The sequence below is a fragment of the Barbus barbus genome (genome assembly GCF_936440315.1).
Source record: "Barbus barbus genome assembly, chromosome: 43".
NCBI lineage: Eukaryota > Metazoa > Chordata > Actinopteri > Cypriniformes > Cyprinidae > Barbus > Barbus barbus.
In genome coordinates this window covers 4,687,863-4,708,351 of record NC_136721.1, presented here as the reverse complement: position 1 = coordinate 4,708,351, position 20,489 = coordinate 4,687,863, and positions in this window count along the sequence as shown.

The window sequence follows — 20,489 nt, the reverse complement described above, 5'->3', positions numbered from 1 at the left end:
TGCATATTTACATAAACCAACAGATGTCCTGTGTGAACGGCCCCTTTGAAAAATTCCAAGCGTAGTTAGTCATTACTTTTTATGGCTTACTCAATATTGTAATTTATTTGAAAGTATCATTTCCCAACAATGCTCAGCATGAAACATTTGGTGGGAAAAAAAAATCAGTATACAAGCTGTTGTTTAGAAGCATTACATATGCGAATGTGACTTCAAATAATATGATTTTTCTATGTGAAACATGAGAAAGAATCCATGTAGAGCTTCAGCCATGAAATCATGCAGTAATGAGGGTGATGGAAAGTTTAGAACCGGGACTGACGTCATATTATTTGTCTATTGGGAATCATGTAGTTTAGAAAGAACAGAGGGCCAATGAGAGATCCCTGGGGGATGCCCTGGGTAATAGTAGCAGCAGACAAACTGCCGCCTGTCATTGCGATAATTAGGAACTGAACCACATCAATGAAGGTGAGATGGGAATATAATTTGTTGATGTATTATTGATGTAAGCATAAATTTCACTGTATTTTTTTTAATCAACAGGGTCGATTCTAATGGGTCTATCCTTTGTTCTAAGGTAAGTTTTAGAGCTGTAATGTCCATTTTAGTTTGAAAATTAATTAATATTTAAGCCCTTTGAATAATAATTTAAGAAAACTTTTTTGCATACTTTTGAATATTAATATATTTTTTTTCCTCCACAAGTGTTAAGGCATTATTATTTCAGGGCCATCTCCCAGTTTTATCAGGGGACTCTCTCTTCCATTTTCCTTCATGCATTACCAGTATATTTGGTGTGACATGATCATGATCACACAGTGCTACCAGTCCATAACACCCCTTCGATTTCTAAACATGGCAGGTAACAGATGTGTAAAATTATGTGAGCAACTGCCAAGATAGCTGGCTTGTGTTGCTTTGCTTCACCCTGTCTAGAGATGCAAGACTTTAGTAAGCACTCCCTATAACAAACAACTAACTGATGCAGTTGTGTTGTAGATAAATAGAGCCAAGTGGGTACATCAAGAGGAGTAATTAGCATCCTTGTCCACAATTTAATAGTAAAATAATATAAATCATCTCAATGTAAATGTTAAATAATGTAAAAAATCTCTCAAATGACATGAATTAAACCCCACAAATGTAACATTAAATAATATAAAATCTTTAATTTCATGTAAAATTAAATTTAAAATAATGAAGTTAAATGTAAAAATAACTAACCTTACAAATTAAATGTAAATATGTGTAAAATTGCATGTACAATAATGTAATAACTTCTTAAACTAAATGTAAAATAATGTAAAACCTCACAAATTAAACATAAAAATGTAACCTTCACAAACTGCATGTAAAATAATTTAAATCTTGCAAATTAAAATTTTAAATTTTTTTAAAGAGCATAATTTTAAAGAGTTGTGATGGCCAATCCATAGGAAATAGGAATTGTTTTTCAGGCCTTTTTTCTCACTCGATCAAATATTAGCACTCTGAGTTTGTTGCAGCAATTCAACCGTCCTGGCATGAGGATTTGTGGACCTTGCCAAAAGCAAGACAGCTGTCCAGTTTTACTGTGATCCAGTCAATTTGAATATCATAAAATTTTATTTGACGCACTTTATACTTGTGTCTGTGAGCATTTCATTATTTCATTATGGTAGAACAGAGGCCGTGTGTTTTCCCGTTTGCTGTTGTACTTCACACCTCACTGCTTCATAAAAGCTAAACAAGGCTTCCACAGGGAATCGACCCATGTTTTATTCAGCATGTTTGTAGACCTGGACGGACACCTTAGTTCATTAGAGTGGTTTGGCAGTGAATGTACAGACCCAATACTATCGCTAACATATACATGGTTAAACAATTCCAGATGGAAACAGCACAAAAACTGTCTCTCTGGGTTGCATAAAACATTAATCAAGCTCATTTTAAAGGCCAATTTCCTTTTACGATGTTCCAGTGATGATAAGGCAAAGTTTATTGATCAGCACCCTGTTTGCGTCCAATTTATTAATGAAGATGATCAAATGCACATTATGGAATGATGTGGATCACACACTTATATTGATGACTGTAATTGTCTGGAATGTGGTTTTTGTAAATTATGTTTGATCTCTCTAGATATTTTTCATGTATTTCAAATGTATTTAAATTAGATTTAAGTGTCTTGTTTTTGATTTCTATTCAATTTAACCATATTGTTTTTATTTCATTTGATTTCATAACGAAGGACGTTCTTGAAGGTTAAATAAAGGTTTATTGTCATCTGTTGAATGCTCCACAGTCTAAAGTAAGTTTAACTGAACTAAAGGTTCACTTACTGTCAACAGTAAGTTCAGTTTAAGTAACAATGATTTTGTGAAAACAGAGAGCACTAACAATATGTGTGTTTATAGAGGGAGTAAGAGATGGATGTTATTGCTGCATGTTTCAACAACAGAAATTACTCATTTGAAACAAACAGCAGAAGCAGAAATCTCTGGTGGGCCGTACAGGCCTCCGCCTCCAGCTATAAACAGAAGCTGAGCTGTTTTTAAAAGATGAACTAGCCTAGCACTTAGATTCAGAACTTGACAGAGAACACAAAGCTAGAGAAGCAACGTCATACACTCTGCAAGCTCAAAGAAACATCCCGGAGTGGCTGGATTCATTGATTGCGTTCCATGAGCATCTGCTAGCATTTAGTGTGAACACACATATTTAAGTTCACACTGATCTCCCACAGCAGCTGTGTGTTTTCCCCTCTGTCTCGCTTCTTGCTAGTTTAATGCAGTGGAGCAGTGATTTGGAGATTTTAAATGTTAAGGTTTCTGGTCGGGTTTCCTTCACTGGCTTGAATCATATACTCCTGACAAGAGATCGAAGAATGAGTATATTTTTTCCATATCATTTTGGTTCAGATGTAATGGTAACACAAGATGCTTTTTCAAATATCGACCTCAAAATACCAAGCTATGACAGGAATCATCATGGTCCACGAGCACCAGAAACGATTACTTTAATTAACTTATTTAATCAAGCTGGCTCTACAAGAGCTATCTTATTTACAAGGGGAAGATGGGAAGACAAAAAAAGGATACAATAGTTTTTAGAAAGAAATGGAAAGAATAGTTACAGTGAGACACTTACAATTAAAGCGAATGAGGCCATTTCATAAAAATGTTAAAGTGTTAAAATATGTTTCAATAGTAATGAGTAACATTTTCTGTGTTTACAATTTCATTGCCTTGACAACACTATAAATATTAAAACCCTAAAATAAAAATAACAGCTTAAACAGCTTTACATCTCATATAATACACATGTTTTAGCAGAAGAATAAATTAGGAATAAATAAGTGCTTTTATAAAATCATAGCCTTTTTTTTGCCACAAATGCCATCATACTAAATTTTATTAAATACAGAATATGTATTTAAGGGAAAAGCAATGATTAAAAAAAAAAAGGGGGGGGGGGGTTGTTACAAAATGTCCATACTTGAGCATGTGAAAGCTTTTAGGGCGACAGGTTTCAAAGCTTTTTGCACCTGATTTGAGTCATATGTGCAGCAGAGCATGCAAGTGAACGACGGTATATGATGAAATCCTTCATATTAACAGTACATTGGGCCCTATTGTTATAGACTCAGAGAATATAACCATTTAAATGATGTAAAAATGTTGTCCCTTTAAGAGCACATACAGTATAGCTAATTGTAAAACTTATACCATTTAATAGTTTGTCGTATAGATGTGGCTTATTTTGGGATGGATAAGACAGAGTGATTGACATATAGTTTAAGGAAAAAGTAGCTTGGTTTTACTCGTCATGTGGTTCGATTGCCAGATAAATTGGATCACATTTACACATGATCAGTCATCTATGTATAGCCCTTTTGTAATGTGGTGCAAAAATAACAGTATAAATAATGCAATCATGTGCATTGTGCAGTAGTACTCCAAATAAAGTTGATTAATGATCATTTTTATATCGGTAAGTCTCAAGCAATATGTCAGTAAATATGTTAATAGATTTCAACAATACTTAGTATAGTATGAAATAAATGTATTTTAAATATAGTACTTTTTTTTTTACTAGGGCATGTTTATTAGTTATAAAGCACTTATTAATGCTTTGTTCTGCATGACCATAATTTAGATCCTTTAATCCTTCCCCATATCTAAACTTAACAACTACCTCACTAACTATTAATATGCAGCAAATAAGGAGTTCATTGAGGCAAAAGTAGTTCATAGTTAATACTGAGATTTGGAGAAAAGTGTGACCATGGAAGGTGTATTGCTGAAAGCTTATTGAATTGACCTAGTATGGACTGAAAAAAAACATATTAACTCTAAGACTGTTCTTGACGATCAGAAATTAGATATTCTACTTTTATATAACTCTGTGAGAACATAGTTAGTGAACCATGACAGAGATCTGAACATCATGTACTGAACACAATGGGTGTCAAGTTTTTTCCAGCACTTTTTGGATACATAGTACCATACAGCGAGGCCTACATGAGTTAGATTCTATTGTATCACAACCTTTAAATAAGGGCTGCACAGTCAATAGTTTCCAAATTATGGCTATTTCAGCAGTGAAGTGAAACTGATTGGACATGTGAGTGGTGGCTGCTGCAGTGATGGAGATCTTGAGGAGAACTGGCCAAGACCATAACACGCTGCAGGTTTTTCAAAATTCTGCTCACAATGTTCCTTTAGAAGCTGGGACAAGCTAGGAAATGGAAAGGAGAACTGGCAAACTAGGGAATGCGAGGTTCTTTGGGTCTCTTAACTAGTGATACACAATGAGTGACAGGGGACTCTATTTTTGGAAACGTTTCTATTTCTGCGACGTCACAGACAGTTGAGTACAAGAACATACAGTGCGTCCAATGACAATGAAAATCTAAGGTACTGAATATGTGCAAAGTATAAAGTCTTAATCAGGTTTACTGACTTTAATAACCACAATGAAAGTGACAATGGATAATTTACCTCAGATCTTTCAAATAAATTAAACTAAACAAGAAAATTAAGCACATGATCTCTGTATACAAACAAGTGCATTCAATGACAAAAACGGTTACAGAGATTTTTAATAATGCTTAAATTGATATTAATTTGATTATGTAGTTTTCGAATTTGTGAGTGTGAGGTCACATCTAGTAGCCATGCCACATCTGATGTGGAAAGACAATTTACTTGCCAAAATTGTATTGCATTGTGATTGGTTAACTTAGGGTACAGTGTAAGGGTACACTGGATGACCAGACAGGCATGATTTGGACAATTCCATTTTTAATATGTAAAGCCATTTGTAGGCTGGTTCTGTTGTACCTTCAAATCAACAATGTGGAAAACTGCAGAAATAAAATGTGATTGGGGTAGTTTTGAGCTAGTTTTAGCAGCTGTGCTGGTTTTGTTTCGTAGACCTGGCAACCCTACTAGTGGACCTTCCTTTTCAAGCAGTCAAATACATCACATATGTGCTTTTGTCCACTCACAAGCCACAGACATAAAAATCACGCTGATTTGAGCACTTGAAACTAAAGATTCAGTAGAGTGCATCGATGGAGTGTACTTTGAAAGGTCTTGTGTGCTCAACAGAGCAGACCGTGGAAAATGAAGTATACCTGGGCCTTTACTTGTCAGGAATCGTGGGGCTTGCAGAGAAAAGAAAGGAAGCCACAGTCACACAGACAGCATCAGGGCAGTCGGTATTTGGTAAATGCGTCAGTTGGCCGTAACAGTGAGAGTGTTTTTGAGACTGGAGCCCACACACAGTGCAGACATTCAGTTCGAAACGCTAATTAGGCACAGGCAGCTGTTTACTAGAGCGTGGGGAAGCCAGTTAGCAATTGCACAGCACAGAAATCTTTTTCCTCTCTCTCTCTCTGTCTCTCACTGTACTGATCGCTGTTAACTCTAAAGAGCCGACCTGCGTCACAATCCCTTCGCTGCTGTTTTTTACAGACCATCACTGACATCAGACGAGAGGGCTTGTCTATGTAAAACCTGAACACCTCTTTGTTAAAGTGACAAGAGCCCCATATACGCTTCTCACCACAGAACAGGGTCGTTGGCCAGAATGGTTTCGGATGTACTGACATCAGGATGTATCGAGGTGATGTCAGATGGTTGTTCTGTGATAAAACACAGAGATGTGCAACAGGGTCAGTTTTGGGCTTATGTATTCCTAAGCACACTCTAATATTATCCCAGGAGGCATTACAGTACCATTATTTGTCATCAGTACCATTCTCATCACAGTGCTACAAAATTACAGAGCTTTTTTCACTAATGTGACCACACAAAGACAAGAGGAACGTATTCGGAATGGTATACAACCATGCTATTCATGCTGTTTTTGTGTGTATACTGTGTCTAGTATGCAACTATTGTATGAATGGGATGAACAAATGTGGAGTATACAGTAAGAGCACACTGTATGAAATACTGTATCCCTTAATGGAATGTGCTCAAATCAACCTTTCATTTCCAGTGTGATAACATTGATCGTGCTTGAATTAAAAAAAAAACTGAACTTCACTGTCATTTCATAACAATATGGGAAAGTTTATAGTTGTGATTTCAAACACACTGTAAACAGTACATACTGTGTGCAGCATTCAGTACACTAATATTCCATTCTGAACATAGCAACAAATAATATTTGTTCAGAGCTGTCCTTTGAATTCATAGTCAAGTCAAGGTTTTGGGTGGGCCGAGTCTCCCTCATCTAGTGGGTAAACTGGGACACCATTTCCGGTTTTGTTAGGAAAAATTTGCTTAATAATTTGAATGCACACTGTTAAGCAACATGCATGCAGCGTTTACACTAATGAGCCAATTATCAAGCACACATTTAGTGATAATTGAGCATTTGACTCGCACCTTGTTGCTGCGTTACAGTTTCACATTTGTGAGATATTCATGGCAACCTTTCATATGGAGAGCAGCTTATTTCAGTACTATTGACTCTTGCTGAAGAGTCAAATGAAAACAGAAATGAACTGTAAAGATGCTGACCCACATGGTGTTACATAATGTGTGAAAGCGACCTTGAAAGTTTATGTTATTTACACATAGGTTGATCTGAGCCTGAAAACAGACATCAGAAGTCAAGTACATCAAAGTACACCTGTGACCATCAGTGCAACGTGCCTGTAACCTACATACTGTATTACTGAAGAATTTCATGAACAATTTTTTTTTCAATGCTGTCAAAAAAATCTAGATGTTTTCCTCACTTGCCTTACTGGGCCATTCGTACCTGAAAGCTGTTGTTGTGTTCTTTGTTTTTAATCATATTATTTCACAATGATGCTTTTGAACTTTCAATAATAAATAATACTTCTGTATAACAAATAAATGTTACAAATTCTATATTTTTTGTTATTTATAATATATGTGTGTTTGTATGTGTATATATGTATACACACACACACACACACACACATTCATTAATTTCATTTTTTAATTTTGTTTTAATTAAAATGTGCATTATTATTATTAAAATTATTATTATTATTATTATTGCATTTTATTTAGTACATTTAACTTTTAAAACATTCCTGTTTTATGCCAGCTTTATAACATTTCAAATTTTTTTGTGGTATTTAAAAAATATATTGGGTTATACTCTCTCATCTTAAGGTGTCCTTGTTACTGTAAAATTAAACATTTAAATACTGAGTAATAAAAATTAACTACATGTACTTACTATATGGTTAGGGTTAGTATTAGGGTCTGGCTAATACTATTGATAAGTAATTTATTGTTATTACCATAGTAAGTACATGTAATGTGCAACAAGGACACCTTAAAGTAAAGTGTTACCAAATATTGCTTATTAAGCTTAATGAGCTCAATGATCCAGATCATTTTTAATGGAGAAAATTCTCAGTATAAAGGGGTTGAACAAATATTGAGGAAAAGACAAACTCCTAATTTTCTTAGAAATTGTATAAAGCAAATTATTTGTGTCCTTGTTACACGTTACTTGTACAGTATTTACTATAGTAATGACAGTAGTTTATGCATAATTTAAAGCAACTAACCAGCACTAAACCCCTACAGTAACCTACATGTTGCTACTTATTTCTTATTTGTGTAACTACACTGTAACTTAAAATTAAGTGTAACCCAAAATTCTATTCAAATGTACTTTTCTTTTTATTTAACCAATATGTTATGAATGAGGACATGAAAAAAAGGCTGATATTCCCATAAAACATGTAAAAATAAAATTATGTTTCTTTTGCAATTCACCCTTAATAGAGTTCAATCTGTTAACAATTGTGGCTAAGTGCAGTGTCCTGTTAATTATATCAGTAGCAAATCATGGGGACACATAGTACCGTTTGCTGAGGACAAGCCATCGAGCATCGCTGTGGGAGATTCATTAAAGTCTTAATAACCTGTTGACAGTCACAGACAGCCGCCCCACTAAAATGCCTTTTTTTATATTTCTTAACCATATTCTAAATGAGGACATAATAGTTTTATTAGTGTAGTAAATCTTTGTAAAAATCTTATTATATTACCGAATACATTCAATATGTATATTGTTTTTTTTCTCTCTCCATGATCCCACTGCACCTTCTCCAACATGTTATAAATGCGTATACCTTTCCAAGTGATTCAAAATTTTCCGCATACAAAATCTGGAACGTGCACTCACCCCGTGTCATATGGCTTACATGTTTCGTCTCTTCCGTCTTGCAGGTGGTTTTCAAGACAATTCTGTCTTCAAGTCTGCCGGCAGGTCGTTTGCTCCAGAGGAGGACCATTGAGCGGTATTAAGCCCACCTCAGGAACTCCCTTGATGGGTCACAGTGGAAAAAGCTCCAGCTGTTCGCTTTGATCCGAGTTCAGCCCACCCTGATGAACGGCAGGAGAGAGCAGAATTAGCCCCAGGTGAAACGACTTGAACAAAAGAGCTAAATCATCTAAACCATTCCAGGTTTGCAGTCGTCCCCACTGTCCGCCTTATCGGTGGCGTGAGGGTACGGGGGCTTGGCATGCGCTTGCCTCGGTTGTCATGGTTGCCGGATGGAGTGTGGCGTCTCCTGTCCCTGCTCTACCGCTGTCTGTCTCTGTAACCCTTTAGCTGTCTGTTCTCTCTCCTGTTTTTTCTTTCTCTTCCTTTTCCATCTCACCCTCCTCTCTCTGTCTCTGTGTCTCCATCCCTCCCTCCCTCCCTCTCGCAGCATCCCCCAATTCCCCTTCTCCATTCTCTCTCCCCTCCTCTCCGGCACCCAGGTTGTTTTTGTGCTTGTTGTCATCTCAAATCCTACCTGTCTGTTCCTCATCTTACAGAACTACCAGCACTGCTCTATTTCTCCCCTGATATTAGTGTGCTGTTTTGAGGTTTCTCTCCTGAGCGTTCTTCTTGGTTTTCCTAGCTGGGAATGACAGGACGAGTACAGGTGTTTGGTTGGAAAACCAGACAGGCGTGCGGCGCTTAGTGTCGTTCTAAACATACACAGTGAGTATCAGTTTGGTACATTTCTCCATGGTCACGATAGTCTCAGCCCCAGAAAGCACAGCCAAAGTTCGGGTCACTGGCCATCTGACGACAGGAAGCAATCGTTGGTTCAGCTGTTTTAAAGTCAGAGTGAAATGAAAATTCATTCATTTTTGACCTCATAATGATTGGCCAAAATGTCAGTGACTTCTCCAATCATTTTGTTCCCTTAACCCACCCCTCCATACTCAACAAGCTCACATTATTTGTGAGAGCAACTGCCACATCCCAAAATCCAATCAACAACAGGTGGATTGAACCAAGTCTCCGTCCTACATTTTCAATAATCTGTTAAACTTGCACGAATGAATGAATGATGCATTTATATAGCGCTTTATTGTTTATTGCTGTACACCCAAAGAGCTTTACAATCATGTGGTGGTGGTGGTGGGGGGGTCTCTCCTCAACCACCACCAATGTGCAGCATCCACTTGGATGATACGATGGCAGCCACAGGACAACGGCGCCAGTGCGCTCACCACACACCAGCTACAGGTGGAGAGGAGAGAGAGTCAGAGGGAATTTGGCAAGGACACTGGGGTTGCACCCCTACTCTTTACGACAAGTGCCATGGGATTTTTAGTGACCACAAGAGAGTCAGGACCACGGTTTAACGTCTCATCCGAAAGACGGTGCTTTTTGACAGCATAGTGTCCCCGTCACTATACTGGGGCATTAGGACCCGCACAGACCACAGGGTGAGCACCCCCTGCTGGCCTCACTAACACCTCTCCCAACCTAGTTTTCCCAGGAGGTCTCCCATCCAGGTACTGACCAGCTCAACCCTGCTTCAGTGGGCAATCAGTCTTGGGCTGCAGAGTGATATGGCTGTGGATGTACATTGCAGTATGGAAGAAAGGATCTGTCACTATTTCTGTTTCACCAAGACATTTTGAGTGCTTGTTTGAGGCACTTACTAGCAACCAAACAAGATATTAATCATTGAAGTATCATATTTTTTAGATTTACCCAAAATGTGATGAAATGCTGATCACCGAATTAAGAAAAGCTTGCTTTTAGTTGATCCAAGTGAATTTTAATAGGGAAATATTACAGTATAACAGGGTTGAACAAACAATGAGGGAAAAGGACAAATTCCTAATTTCCATAGAAACGGTATAAAGCAAATTATTTTACAGTGGCCTTATTTTGGATTATTACATGTACTTAGTATACTAAATAATAGGCTAACAATGTATAATAAATAAAGTAAGACTAATAATAAAGTATAATAACAGTAAAATCTGCATAATTAATAGGCCTACATAATTAAAAGCAACTAACCAATACCAAAGTACTTTCATTAATAATAACTGTTAATTAATAATATTTTTTATTTGTGTAATTACATTGTAGCAATGACAAGTGTGTGTATAACCCAAAATTCCATTAAGTGTACTTTAAATTCTGTGTAACCAGTTTAAATCTAATAGTTATGAATGGGGACATGCAAACTGGCAGATATTCCCATGTAATGTTTACATTTCTTTTGCAATTCATCCTAATCAGAGTTCAGTCTGTTACACTTTGCTCACATTTGCTCAATTCTAATTTCCAAAATTCTTCAGACTATGAATTGAGCTGATTTTAGAACATATTGTTTTCATTTGTCACGTGTCTTCCAGCAGCAGTGTGTATGTTTCTGTGTGAGTTTGTTTGTTGTGATCTGAAAAACTGGAAAGTCTGGTAGTTTGTGATGCTCAGCCATTTAGTATGTTGATTATGATGCCCTATTTTTTCTCTGCAATCATGTCAAAATCTGCAATCCGCTGTTTGAAAATCTGAATCTGAACATCACTATTCTCTTACATTTAGTTATTATCCATGATGTGAACAGGCCTTTAGGAAAGAAAAATCACAAATGAGGGTTATTTAAAATAACTTACAGTTATTTCTTATAGAAAAGCAGTATGATTAAAAGCAGAGCAAAGTCTCCTGCATCTCAAGCATTTATTATTCAATTTATGCAGTCAGAAATGATCTGAGCTGTGATGATTCATTAAAACTCTGCACTCTTACACAAACTGTCTCATTTGTGTGTAATTGTGTTGCTCCTACAGAATTTTAGGAGGCAAAGTTACTTAAATGAATCCACAACAACAACAACAAAATCATTCTCATTCACTCTGAATTGAATTTATGATGGTTGAATGACTGCTGTAAGAGATCAGCTCACTAATGGGTTCACCTGGTTTAATAGTGCACCCCTAATAACAAGACTTGCATAATGAACATTTCAGAGTGAATTTCTTTCCTTTTACTAATACAGTGTAATTATGTAATGCTTCTGGTGTCCAGTTATCTTATCAAACTTTTATTGAAGAAATCAGTACTCTTCAGAGTTGCTATAATAACCTCAGTGTTGTAATCCCTGGTGGGTTATTCATCATGTCTGTTGTGGCCGTGGGCTATGGCATGTATAATGTATGACTCCTCTGCGTTGAGCTTTCAACAGCAGTAACCAGTCCTTCACATACAATAATTACAGTGTTTACAAGATGATCCTTAAATTTCTTCTAATTCTTCACTTTTTTTCTACAATTAAGTTAGCTTGAATCATTTAATCTCCATTCAAAGTATCTTCTAGATAAACTTAGATCTACAAATGAAGAGTTCAGATGCAAAAGCCTCTAAGTGCCATCTGAAATTTTCATGTTTAGTTTCAGTAATTTTACTCTAATGGCAATGTATAGGTCCTTTTCTATGCGGGGAGACACTGCAGGTGAATAGGGTAAAAAAATGAGTTGATTGATTACATTGATAATTGCAAACATTTTTTTGTATTACAAGCTTTCTAAAATGTTAGGTTTAAATATGCAAATGATGTATTATTTAATGAAATATGCGCTAATTTGCATACATTTCTAGAACAAAAATCTAAACACTGGATGAAGTTGGTTTCAAAATTCTTATTTGATTTTATTGACATATTAGAGTCAAAAGCTTTTACAGAGGGAATTGTGGGTATCATTTTGTCACTCCATAATTCAGAAAATACTTAGAACAGACAGAAAACAATACATTTTCACAATTTTTGGGGGAATAAAATGTTGTATATAATCAAGCAAATTATACATGAACAAATCCCTCTTTAAAAAACCTTCAGGATATAGACAGGAATAAAAATGTAAAGTTTGGTGTGTGTAAGTGCTACTGAAGTGGAGATATATGGCTCAATGTAGGAGAGAAAACTCATTTTGAGAAAACGGCCTTTAAAAATGTGTATTGTAATTGAAATCTATTGAGACAAATAAATAAAGTGCTATAAAAGAAACACTTAACAGTGTCTTTTGGATATTTTCTTTCCACTAGTCTGAAAAAATACTTTATGAAAAACCAAAAAGCCCAAAATCTCAAATTTGACAGGTGCATGAAAAAACTGTATTTTTGCCTGCAGTGTCTCCCCTTGAAGTGAAATATAGAAAATATAGAGGCCTGATAAAAATGCTCATTTTAGAAGAAAATATATAAACAGTGCCGTGAAAAGGTTTTTGCCCCCTTCCTGATTATTAATTTTTTGCATATTTGTCACACTTAAAAAATTCAGATCAAACTAATTTTAATATTACACATAGATAATGCAAGTAAATACAAAATTCAGTTTTTAAATGATGATTTAATTTTTTAAGGGAAAAAAGCTGTCCAAACCTGCCTGGCCCTACGTAAAAAATTAATTGCCCCCTCCTGTTAAATCATGAAAGAACTGTGATTAACCACATTATTTTAGAAAGCGGAGTTAAATTTCACTAGACACACCCAGGCCTGATTACTGCCAGACCTGTTGAATCAAGAAATCACTTAAATAGAACCTGTCTGACAAAGTGAAGCATGTTTAAAGAGCAACACATGCCATGCTCTAAAGAAATTTAAGAACAGATGAGAAACAAAATAGTAGACAAGTATCAGTTATAAAGCCATTTCTAAGGCTTTGGGACTCCAGTGAACCAGTATCAGAGCCATTATCCACAAATGGAGAAAACTTGGAACAGTGGTGAACCTTCCCAGGAGTGGCTGGCCAAACAAAATTACTCCAAGAGCACAACGACGACTCATCCAGGAGGTCATAAAAGAACCCAGAACAACAGTAAAACCAACACAGCATTTCATAAAAAGAACATCATACCAACTGTCAAACATGGTGGTGGTAGTGTGATGGTCTGGGGCTGCTCTGGGGATGACTTGCCATTATTGATGGAACCATGAATTCTGCACTCTATCAGAAAATCCTGAAGGAGAGTGTCCGGGTATCAGTTTGGGACCTCAAGCTCAAGTGCACTTGGGTTATGCAGCAGGACAATGATCCCAAACACACCAGCAAGTCCACCTCTGAATGGCTCAAGAAAAACAAAATTGAGGTTTTGGAGTGGCCAAGTCAAAGTCCGGACTTAAATCCAATTGAGATGCTGTGGCATGACCTTAAACAGTCCATTCATGTTCGAAAACCCTCCAATGTGGCTGAATTAAAACAATTCTGCAAAGAAGAGTGGGCCAAAATTCCTCCACAGCGATGTGAAAGACTCATTGCCAGTTATCGCAAACGCTTGATTGCAGTTGTTACTGCAAAGGGTGGCACAACCAGTTATTAGATTTAGGGGGCAATTACTTTATCACGTAGGGCTAGGCAGGTTTAGAAAGCTTTTTTCCCTTAATAAATGAAATTATTATTTCAAAACTGAATTTTGTATTTACTCGGGTTATCTTTGTGTAATATTAAAATTAGTTTGATGATCTGAATCATTCAAGTGTGACAAATACGCAAAAATAAAAACAGGAAGGGGGCAATAAATACTGAACTGTGATTAAACTGCCTTAGAACTACCTGTGCATTAAACGGTTACACTTTATACCTGCCAGCCAATCAGATTCCAGTATTCAGACAGACCATGGAATAAATATATATAAAGCAATTTTTATGCTATTGAATACATTTTTTTGAATATATTTTTAAAAAGTAGTTTATTCCTGTGATGCAATTAATTTTCAGCATCATTACTCCAGTTTTCTTGATTTGCTGCACAAGAAACATTTTTATTATTATCAATGTTGAAAACAGTTGTGCTGCATAATTCTGTAGAACTTGTGTTGTGTTTTATGCTCCATTGAAAATACATGCTATGCTGTTTTAGAATTCAGCATCTCAGAAGGCCGTATAATTATTCCTTCATGTTGGAAGCATGCCTACGATGCTTTAAGCTGCATGTGGGCTGCTCACTAGATTTTGGAACAGAGCTGTTTATGTCGATTCATATAATTAGCAGTTGAAAATAAGACATGACATGCATTTAAGTCTTTTAAGGAGTCATATGATTTCATGTTTTCCTTGGAGCGTTACTAAGCTTTCTTTGGAGCGTTACTAAGCTATTTGTGCATATATAAGATCTGTAAAAGATATAAATTGCAAAGATTAAAGTCTCAAACCCAAAGAGATATTCTTTATAAAAGTTAAGACTCGTCCACGCCCCCCTAAAACGGCTCATGCAAACACGCCCCCACATGTCTACGTCATGGTGTGTGAACGTATATGCAATGAAAGAAGGCGTAACTTTTATTCTCGTTTCGCTATTTAAAGAATTTGTTACTGATTATTCAGACGCGAGTTTTGAGCAGTGTAGAGTAGTCTTGTTTGGCGTTTCTCCGATCACAAATGCAGACATGGTGTTATGTTTAGGTGGTGTGGCGCAACTCGTAAAAAGACCATACGAGTCATTATAATCAGTAATTATGTCCTCACTGAATGCAACAAATGCCTCGTTTATAATGGGTTTTATTGCTTTAGTCTCGTCGTGCCAGGATACAGCATCACAACATGGTAAGGAGCGTAAAATTTCCATCACGCGCTTGAGGTAATCGGCCAATCACAATGCACTGGATAGCTGGCCAATCAGAGCACACCTCGCTTCTCAGTATGATGAGCTTTGTAAAAATCGATGCGTTTCAGAAAGGCGGAGCATAGAGGAGCAACAATAATGTACAGTATGTGGAAAATAATGTTTTTTTTTTTTACCTCCAACCACGTAAACACATTGCATTACACCAAATACACAAAATAATGTTCTTTTTAGCAACATCATATGACCCCTGATTTCAGATTTTTGCATAATACTAATCCTTCCGAAGCAGCTTTACAAAAAATAGTATAGCACTTCACAAACACTTGGTGAAGAATCCAAAGCCGACAGTGTCAGGAAAAATCTCTGTAAGATCCCTATGCCTATAACATAAGCTTACCTAAAACTTTAACACTACTCTATTGCTGCCATGCACATAACGATGGAGCAAACTGGTGAATTGTATCCCAATGGCGAATTAAATAGCAAGAGATTACCTGTGAGAAATAAAGACATGAGAGGCTGCGTCCAGCTGCGACAGAGCTAGAATCCTGACACAGGCCACACATTGAGACAATCGGTTTAGTCTGTCACAGACACTTGGGAAATCTTTTGCTTTTGCAGCTGAAGACTTGTCGGATTGTGGAGAATCATGCTGCCGCTGGCACAAAAATCTCAGCGCACAGGAGAGACCATCAGAAGAAAAGGGACAGAGAAACTGCAACACTATGCTGGAACGCTGGACTATGAGAGCACAGAATGTTTTTGGTTCATTAGAAAATAAAATAATAAAATAAAATACAATAAAAAAAAAAAAAAACTTCTCAAACTTAAAGGTGACATATCATAAAATTATGACTTGTTCCATGTTTAAGTGCTATATTCGGGTCCCCAGTGCATCTACCAACCCAGAAAAAGTGAAAAAGAGCAACCAGTGAAATTTTTTGGCAAGCTTGTGAAAAAATTAGCTGCTCAGATTTCACTCCCCAGTGACGTAGAAAAGGGATCTTATTATAATATTACCTCCCCTTCATCTGCAAGTTTCCACCCACGGCGCTGCCATTGTGTTTTCACAAGCGACAACAGTGTACCAGTTCTAATGGCATGGGGAAGGTTTGAGCAAAGCATGCTAACTGGTCTGTCTTTAGCTGCACTGACGAGCACAAAACACTGTTTAGAGTCCCAGCCTCAGAGGAGACAAGAGAGCAATGGATTTATTGATTTATTTACTGTAAATTATGCTGCTGCCACACAGAAACATGTGATATCTTTCCCAGCTGTTTGACATGGAACTGATGCACATACTGGCTCTCTCGGGTGGAACTGCTCTCTTTTACCTTACAGAAACCTATAAGAACAGAAATGACATATATCAAGACAAAAATATCCTGTTTTAAAAATCTGAATGGCAGGTGCATCTGTCACAGAAACTGCAGTTTTGACAAGAGGAAATAATAATGACAGCATATAGCATACCACCTGCTGGAATGGGCAACACTATAGCCTGTGGGAGTCATTAGAGCTGCATTATGATTCAGGTTCCTATACACTCATCAGGGGACGTCTGTAGAAGTTCACTCCACTTGACCAAAAATTAATTCATTTGATAATGCCCTGCAACCAAATCATATACAGACAACTATTGAGCCATGGGGTTTCAAGTGTGCTGATATAATATACTTGTGTAAATATATATTTCAAATAAATGTTGTTCTTTTGAACTTCATATTCATCAAAATCCTTAAAAAACATGGTTTCATAAAAAAATAAAATAAAAGCACAACTCTTTTCAACACTGACAATAATCAGAAATGTTTCTTGAGCAGCAAATCAGCATATGAGAATGATTTCTGAAGGATCATGTGACACTGAAGAATGATTGACTTACAGGAATAAATTACATTTTAGAATATATTCAAATAGACAATATTTCACATTTTTTTATGTATTTGTGATCAAATAAATGAAGGCTTGGTGAGCATAAGAGAGCATCCTGACCCTCAACTTTTGAATGGTACAGTACATTTATAAACACGGATAGATAAATGGTAACTCTTATGTTCTAAAAGATAAAGCAGGAATATATTGAGGACTTTAGAGTAAGTAAATAAATAATGATATCTTCTGTAGATAGATTATTTTATTATCATTATATCAGTAAAAGTATCAGTAATAACAGTTATATCACTCTGACTTTATGCCATAAAAATATCCAAATGCATTTTTACACACAAATTAAAACCATGTTTCAAAAAGTTCAAAAATATATGAAATCACGGAAGCTTGTTTCCATCATGGGATAAAAAAAGTAATTGTGACTTTTTTTCTCAGTTTATATCTCACAATGTGTACTTTACATCTTGCCATTCTGAGAAGAAAAGTCAGAATTGACAGAAAAAAAAGGCTTCCATAATAAAATGACTGGATGGGGAAAAAGGGCATCATGTGTGAATGACAGCATTGTCAAAACTAAAAGAAAAGGTGAGCTGTGCTTTATTTTTCTGTTTGGGGCTGGTGCAGGAACGCATCACCTCATTAGCTTCAATTGCTCTCCAGTGCTGGCAGAGCATCATTAACCCACACCACAGGTAACTCAACGCCAATGCATATCATAGGATGAGCAGATCACAGCAGGATGTGTATCAATGGATGAATTTCCTTCAATGTGTCTGTACATTATTTCTCAGCATCAGGCCTGCGTATTTGATCAGAGAAGAGATCCTGAAGTTTGTGATTGCACCCTGCTGATGCATTCTGTATTTTTGCAGGGAGCTGGTGCGGGTGCAAAGACTCTTGGGAACGAGTGGATGAGTCCAGAGGCAATCAGACTAGGTGATGACAGGGGCACGGCTGCACACCGGCTCCTCCGGTCGATAAAGCCATTACACACCCTTACAGAATGCACATCTCCACTGCACAACAGCAACAGTGTGGCTTATGCGTTAGATTTCAGATTTTTATAGCAGGTCGCATCAATTATTTCTCTTCAAATCTGTCTTTGACCTAAAAAATGCAGCCTGGAGTGACATGCTATTAATAAACTCTCCTGTCTTTTAAGTGAAGGATTTCACAACGTATATGTCAGGGCATTAAATCTAATCAAGATATGAGCCTGACAGACAATAATGAAGTGAAAATGAGCCTTCCACAAATAATTGGTCATGTGCTAGCATACTTTATGCTCTTGTCAATCTATTATGTAGCAGCCTTGATGAACTGAATAAAGCTAATGTGCTGCTAGCGTAAATCGATGGAAGACAGGAGGGTTGGTGGAAATGCTGGAGGGTGATGTATGGGATTTGGTAAACTTAGGTAGGACCACATCCTTGGAAACAACATGCAAACTGGTCCTGTGTAGATTATGACAATAAATATTTTCAAGTTAGCATCTAGCTCTGAGCTTGTAATGTAAGTCTATGAGATTTTTATAACAGTGTAAGATTACCTTACATAAAATGCGTAATATCAGTTGTCACTCTATATCTATAACTTAATATGTCTTGTAAGATATAATGTATACACATTTGTAATATATACAATCTGACATTGATTTCACAGCAATTTGACACCTGTGGACAAAGAGGACATTTATAGAATTAAAGGCCTTTTTACTAAAAGTGTATGAAATATCAATGAGACAGAAGGCATGTAGAAGACTGTGTACATCTTTCAGCAAAGTTTTATGATACAGTCAAATATGATACAGTAGGCTTAATGGTTCAAATGTCTGGAGCGGAAATTATGTGATATTAAATCCATTCATTGCAGACAATAATAAGACAATAGCATGAAAGCACTAGATGTATATCCTGACACTGAAAAACTGAATTCAATATTGCTTTAGTCACAATATTTATATCAGCTACTATAGCTTGTCATGTTGACTATGCAGTCATTCATCTGCATTAAAAATGGAGGAGTGCCCATATCCAATGATAAGATCCCAAATTTGCTTTGCACCCACACAGGGCGTCACTAGACCCTTTTACAGGAACATGAGCTACGAATAGCCCTGTGCCCCAGCAAAATATTACTAATAAATCCCTGTCTGACAATGAGAAATTACCTTATCGACCAGAGAAGGGTTTTCCTGCGTGTTTTGAGTTTGAGCTCCATCAAATTGATTCTTTATCGTCTATTTTCTATCTTAAAAACAATTTTATACACTATCATTTTCATTTCTATAACGTGTGAATATATCCCCTATAGCATTCTAAAACAAAACCAATCAGAGCGCCTTGTTATCACTAGTTTTATTTTGATTTCTCGAGTCTGCTATTAACTTATAGCCGGTTAGCATCGGCAGCGTGCATGGCTGCCGTTAAACTCGCTTACATTGCTAATACTCTATTCACACACATTACCATTGTTTCACTGTTACTTGCTTAAATGGCGGTTTTGTGTCTACCTTTGAGTGCAGGTGAGGACACATTCGAGCTGCATTTGTTAAGGACAATTCAGGCCATGCATCTTTTTTGTGGGGAAAATGATTTGAAAATTGAAAAAAAAAAATCTCTCGTTTAAAGGTCCCATGACATGCTGTTTTTTGGATGCTTTTATATAGGCCTAAGTGGTCCCTAGTACTGTATCTGAAGTCTCGTTCCCGAAATTCAACCTTGGTGCAGAATTTCAGCCACTACGAGCCAGTCCCACAATGAGCTTTCCTTAGGACCAGCCATTTCTGTGTCTGTAGCTTTAAATGCTAATGATGAGGAGAGAGGCGGGGCAAGGTGGAGGGTGGGTGTGTGTGGCCTTAACCAGCTTGCGGTCACTGTACCATGTGCTAATGTTGTCAGTGGATGTATCGCAATGGCTCGTAGACACGCAAGTCCTTCAAGCTTTTCAGTTTGACCCAGAATCTGATGCGGATGGAGAAGCACCGGATGAAGAAGTTGCAACTCAGCGGCTACAGCAGGACGTCTCCGAATGGTTAGTTTAAAATATTGTGTCTGGATACGGTCAGTGTTTCCCACACATAGACTTCACCTGTGCGGACCGCAACAATATCCACCGCCCGCTGCCATCAGCTCCTGCGTCTCACACACACGAGCGCGACTTTAACACAATATTTAGTAACTTTTAGACCCTTCAGGCGGCTTTTTTCCCATAACGGGTACATACTAACAAACGTAGCGAAACCTT